The sequence below is a fragment of the Lonchura striata genome, chromosome 2, assembly GCF_050655825.1.
Source record: "Lonchura striata isolate lonStrDom1 chromosome 2, ASM5065582v1, whole genome shotgun sequence".
NCBI lineage: Eukaryota > Metazoa > Chordata > Aves > Passeriformes > Estrildidae > Lonchura > Lonchura striata.
Window position 1 is genome coordinate 32,129,744 of NC_140704.1, and position 6,000 is coordinate 32,135,743.

At 47.6% G+C, this 6,000-nt stretch overlaps 1 protein-coding gene across 7 annotated transcripts in view; it reads right to left on the reverse strand.

The window, feature by feature from the left end:
* Positions 1-5,544, reverse strand: part of HYCC1 (hyccin PI4KA lipid kinase complex subunit 1) — a 43,118-nt gene extending 37,574 nt beyond the window's left edge. For 2 of the 7 annotated variants that reach the window (XM_085567992.1, XM_085567965.1), the window contains exon 1: positions 5,462-5,544. The gene's annotated coding sequence lies outside the window, so the exon portion shown is untranslated. Of the gene's footprint in view, positions 1-4,689; positions 4,882-5,419 lie in introns of those variants that run through there. The other 5 variants (XM_085567960.1, XM_085567983.1, XM_021538259.3 and 2 more) reach the window with 4 other exon arrangements.
* Positions 5,545-6,000: the final 456 nt, after the last annotated feature.

A 6,000-nucleotide genomic window follows, 5' to 3' on the forward strand; every position in this document is an offset into this window, starting at 1 on the left:
GCCTTGTCCATTAACCAGATGCTCATGGATTCCTTGTATTATCCAGCACCAGCTCCTGTACAATACTCAGACTACTAGACAGGTTAATTGTCAAGTATTAGATCTAATTCCCTACCACATATTTAAAGTGTAATGGGATATTTTTTTCCTCTTTTCCTAAACAAAAAGAACTGTGATAAAATATAGCAAAAGGAGTGAATCATGGTGTTTAGTATTAGCAAAATATTAAAGTTATATGCAGTGTTCGTCAGGTTGAAATTAATGCCTTGCTGAAGCATAAATATTTATCCAGTGCAAACAGCAGGAAACCTTAGGAGACAGCATGGCTTTAAGCACCGAAGTGTGTTAATTAGTACCCAGTGCAGCTTCAGAGCATGCTATGCTATTTTTAAATAAAGGTTAGATTCCAAATAGAGGAAACTAAAAAAATGTAAAGGTATGAGATAAGATGGCCTAAGAAAGCTGCCTTGAATAGCTATCAAAAGTGCCCCAAATAGACATTTTTTGTCACATAGAGAGCTCTTGTGAATGAGAATGAGAGCTCTTGTGCCAATCAGGATGGAATACAGATACTCAGCAACTTTTGCATCAGCAATAAGTATGTTTTACTAGTGTTACTTTCACCTACATTTCTTTGTTATTTCTTTCAGTTGCTACATAGCATTTCATATCATCAGAGGCTAGAGACGGAAAAACAAAAACATCCATCTGTTTTGAAGAGATAACCCATTTCCAAGTCTTCATCTCAACACTCAGATGATTCTTCAGCATTGCTGGTCATTTATAAAATAAGAAACGTTTCATACACGCCCTCACTTTCCATGGCATTCTCCATATACAAGAGTGATGACAACTAAATATCTGTCCAAATTCCATGTCCCTTACTGATTCCAGTTCTAATAAATAATGCTACTAATAACAACTGTTTATTGAACCCATCTGTTTTACATTTGTACACCATTTAGAAGTTAAACTGAAGCCTTATAAACAGAATCCTTAATTCATCACATGAACACCTACACCAACATGCTCCCCTTTCAGGCACTACATGACAAAATAGGGTCACATTCAGACAATATCAGGACTCACTTGGCTGCAAGTTATACTGCTTTCACTCACTGTCTTTCCAGTTGTTAGCAAAGCATGTAAGTTCATGTGGGGATGTGACTAAAGAAATTGCCATAAATAACAGTTGCCCTCACAGACTCAGCCAAGATGCTATTTTTATTCTGCTCCTCTTGAACATGGTCCTGATTAGGGCAAAGGCTTCAAAACAGTTTCACCACAAGTACAAGAAAATACTTCATATCCAGTATTAATTTAGAAATGCTATAAGCTGAAAATGAATACAGTTGTTAGATCATTCAGATGCTTGTTTTGGCGCTTTGGATTTTTTTTTATCTAATCCAAGAGTATTTGAGTTTTCGTGCTAGCAAAGTTCCAACACAAATTCTGATAGAAATCTGATTTACAGAAAGAACAAATGCAGAAGCATTTCAGCTGTCAGCCTTGTGCAAAACTTTTTAAATTTTAAATGTTTTCAAATAACTTTAAATAATTCAAGTATCAGTTGTTTATAGAGAAAATCTCAAGTTCATGCAGAAGTACTTCATCTAAAAATTGTGGGCATACATTTACACATTGTAGAGGAAGAGTCTGGCCATTGCAGAAATAAACATTTTAATGGCATACCGAGATGGAGCAGCAGCTTTAAACACCGCATAGCAGCAATATGCAGTTACTACACATTAGAAACATTTTCATACTTTAGTACTCCTTGACTTCAACAACACTGACACAGACTTCTGTCCTTATCCTGACACCTTGTTGCTGTCTTCCAAGATTATCTCGCAAAGCATTTCAAATTAACTAATCCAATTTAAGTTTCTAAATAACTGATGCTAATAAAAAAATGCTTTAATTCCAATACATTCTCCACTTCCAAATGTGCATTTCATACATCACCATTTCAATTCTAGCAACTGAGAACAGCAGATGCCAAAAGGGCTATTCTTCCTGGAACAGAAAGAAAACAGATTTAAAGACAAGATATCAGGCCTAAAATTCTAATAAAAGTGTATACTTGCATAATTAAACAGAAAAGCATTAACAAAACAAAACCTGTAATTCTCCTAAGCAGGGAAACTACAAAATCAACAAACTCTCTCAACTACATCCTACCAAGTACAAACCAACACACTGTAAGGCACTGCATATAAACTGCAGGTTTTAAGCATGCTGTATTTCCATAATCCCATGGAAGTCTCAGAGATTAGACAGGGTCACTCCAGTCAAACTATTTAACCTCAGAATATAATTACAGATGGGCAGTCTTCAGTTTTTCTGAAGTGTACAAGATTTGGACTCTAGTTATCTTCAAAGAAAACAGAGTATGCAGGCAGGGAAGGTCAGACTGTCAGGCTTCTAATTTCCTACACAGCAAGATCAGATCTCCTGCTTAAACTTCATGCATCTTGCTCTTGGAAGACTGACTGCTTGGTAACACTGGACGCAATGCACGCAAGTGCAGTGATTCACAGGTGTAACTTCCACTTCTGCCAACAAAAGTACCCACACAGTCCTATGGGAGACCAAAGGATAGATCAGCTTTCTACCCAGTCCTCCACCTGGGAGAGAGGAAGCGTGCTAGGTTATGCAGAGAGCACATTTGTCAAAGGGAAGGGCTGGGAATGAAACCTGACCTGGCAATTCACCTAACAGATTTAAGTCTAAACTCTTCCCGACAGAGGCTTTGTATGTTTGCTGAGTGCACAGGTGATCTTTGTTACGAGTCCAAGAGCTACTACATTTTAATATTCTAATCAACATAAACATTTATGCCTCATGGAAGTTTCATCCTAAAGCCTCACATACTCCACAAGCTCTTAAGTCCAAAGGGAAACCTGGGCACTGTGACTTTTCTCTAAGAAATCATTTTGCAAACTATGCATTCTCCATACAACCAGACAAAACATGGTATCACATCACACCATTTATCTTCTAATTAAAATAACCAGATACTAGCCAACACTTTAATAATTTAAACCTCCAGAATGAACAAGTTGATTTTCACATTGCATGCATTAAAGTCAGTGACAAGTTAAGAAGACAACCTAATATATACCTTAAGGCAGACTCTAATGAAAATCAATTTCCTGACATGAACATGAGGCCAGTTCAAGATATTGGGGTTTTAGAGGAATGTGCACTATGAGTGAGACTTTAACTCAGTGACTTACTATTTGGTTTGACCCAGTCACATGCATCAGCAAATGGGCTTGTCTCCCAGCTTAGAGCCAGCCCCACTGTGCTAAGTAAAACACAAATGACACACATCACTTGCAGGGCCCAGCCTTCCAGTATCTCACGTACACGCTTGTGATACAAGTCCTCACAAAATTAGAATCCAAGTGACTTAACTACCCAGCTATGTCTGAGAACATGTCTCCCATGGACTCCCTCAAGTTAAAGCAAACTCGCCCATTCAGGAGGCTACAGCAGAATTTCAATGTGATCCTGTCCCTGACAGCCTTTTTCTTTGGAAGACACTTTCTGATTATATATGACATGTCCCTTTAAAACAGCTCACCACTGCAAGGAAGTGAATTGTTAGTTAATAAATCATCCCAAGTAGTACTGAACTTCCTCAAAATTATCATCCTTCTGATAAAAGGCCTATTAGAAGGGCCTTGCCTCACAAAGGCATTATCACAGAAGAGAAGCAGAGGGGTTTTGTATTTCAAAATTAGTGATTTTATATTTTTTCCTACTCTGGAGGAAAAAAATACATCCAAAAAACACTGCCAGAAGGATCTAAAATTCAACTTCAAAGTATACTACTTTTACCAAAACTATTTTGCTGATGAAACTACAAAAGATTGCAAATTAATTTAACCACATTATACAACATTACTTACTTTTCATAACATAAAAGAACTTATTGAAAGGTGGAGAGAACAAAAGCAAGATGCCATTCTAATGGCATGAAACTATATGAGCTTTAAGGTCCCTTTTAACCCCAACTTTTCAATGATACTGTGGAAAGCACAAACTTCTGAAAAACCACTGTAGCATGCAAGTCCATCATTGGAGGCAAAAACTACAGAAAAGCATTTCAGATACCATGAAATGCAGTCATCAATGTCACTCTACGCTTTGCTCCATAACACTGCTTCTTCCCTCTCTGCAGTGCAATCTGCTCAGCTTGCCTTAAAAAAAAGTCCCTATATCTGAATTTGCAGCTAAGGATCCTAACGCCAAACATGCAATAGAAACTCACATATTTTGCTCTTCTACAGTCATTTCCTCACACACTGGCAGCGTACGTTAAAACTTCTGAAAAGTCGATATTAGCAGGACTTCACAATCTTCAAGCACACAAACCATCTCCCCGCGAACCTAAGGCTGCGGAGCTCTTTCCACAGAGAGCTAGAATTCAATTGGCCGGGAAACAAACGTGATGGCTGTCGGGATTACATGGGACAAGCCAAATCCACTATCCCTGCTTCCATCGTCACCTCTGACACACAAAGCACATGGAAGGCCACTTCAGTTCAGCGTGCGCCAAGTTAAGGCACGAAGCCCGCGGAGGCACAAGCCGCGCAGCCTGCGGCGCTGCCCGCTCGGGTTTCCCAACTCCGCCGTTCTAACTGTTGCTGCCACCTCCCGCATCCCCCGGCGGGCACGCACCTCACAGCGGCAGGACACGGCCAAGCACACCCCAGCACGGGTCAGCATGAAGGCGCCCCACAGCACGCCGCCCACTCTGCCACAAGCCTCCCCAGGAGGGTCGGCAGTGGCACCGAGAAGCCGCTGCCACGCACCGCGCTGCCCGCCCTGCTCCGGAGACGCCGCGGGAGCAGCTCCTTTGTCTCTCCCGCAGCCCCGGCCGCCTTCTCCCGGCGGCACAAGGCGCCGCTGCCCCGCCGGCCCCCAGACGCCCCGGCGACGCCGCCGCTTGCCCGCTGTGCCCCGCCGCAGCCGGACCGGGCGCGGGCGGCGTGCGGCGAGCGGGCGGCCGGACGCGGCCGGGATGCCGGCGGGGCCCCGGGAGGACCCGCGGGAACGGGGGAAGCCGCAGCCGGTGCCCGGAGCGCCGCCCCGCAGTCCCGCACCGGGGGCAGGGTGTCGCCCTGCCCCTCCATCGCCCCCGGGCACCGGCCCTATCCCCCAGCAACTCCGCCGCCCCCTTCTGCTCGCCGTCCCCGGGCCCTTCACCCCCCGCCGCCCCGGCGAGTCACGGCCGCCCCAGCCGCGCGCCGCCGGCTGCCCCAGGGTGGGGCGCGGGACCGCAGCCTGGGGGGGCTCCGCTCAGTCGGCCGCGAGTTGCCCGACGGCCGCGGCCGCCCCGTCGGGATGCGCCAGCCCCGCGCGGGGAAAAAAAGTTGTCCCCGCGGGAGCGGCCGGGAACCGAACTCACCCTCCCGCCCGGGGCTCCGCCGCGGCCGCGACTCAAACTCACCCTCCCGCCGGGAGCGGCAGCGGCGGGCGGACACCGCCCGGCCCCGCCGCTGCCTGGCGGCGGCCGCAGCCAACCGGAGCGCGCAGCGCGGTCACGCCAGCCAATAGCGCGGCAGAGCGGGCCGTGCGCGCGCCCCGCTCCCCGGTGGGCGGGGCCGGCCCGCTCGAGGCCGGGCGGCTGCGGTGGGCGCGCTGTGAGGGCGCCCCGGGGCGGGCACGGCAGCCGGACGAGGCTTGGGCTCTGTGCCGCGGCTGGGCCGGGAGCGTGGTCCTGGGGGAAGCTCCGGCGGAGGCGGAGCGCTGGGCAGGGTCGTGCCCCCCGGGAGATGCGCCCTTCGGGACAGGGCTCGCTCCCGAAAGTGCCCTGCGAGCGCGGGTGGCAGCGGGCGCTCGGAGCAAAACGGGCGGCAGCGCTTGGATGGGCCGGAGAGGGCAGCGCCAGAGCTGCGTGTGTTGTACCGCTGTCCCGAACCACGCGTTCCCCCGGGCCGTCACTTGGAAATAAAACCAGAGCTGGAGGCAGGAGCAGGGGCAGGCAGT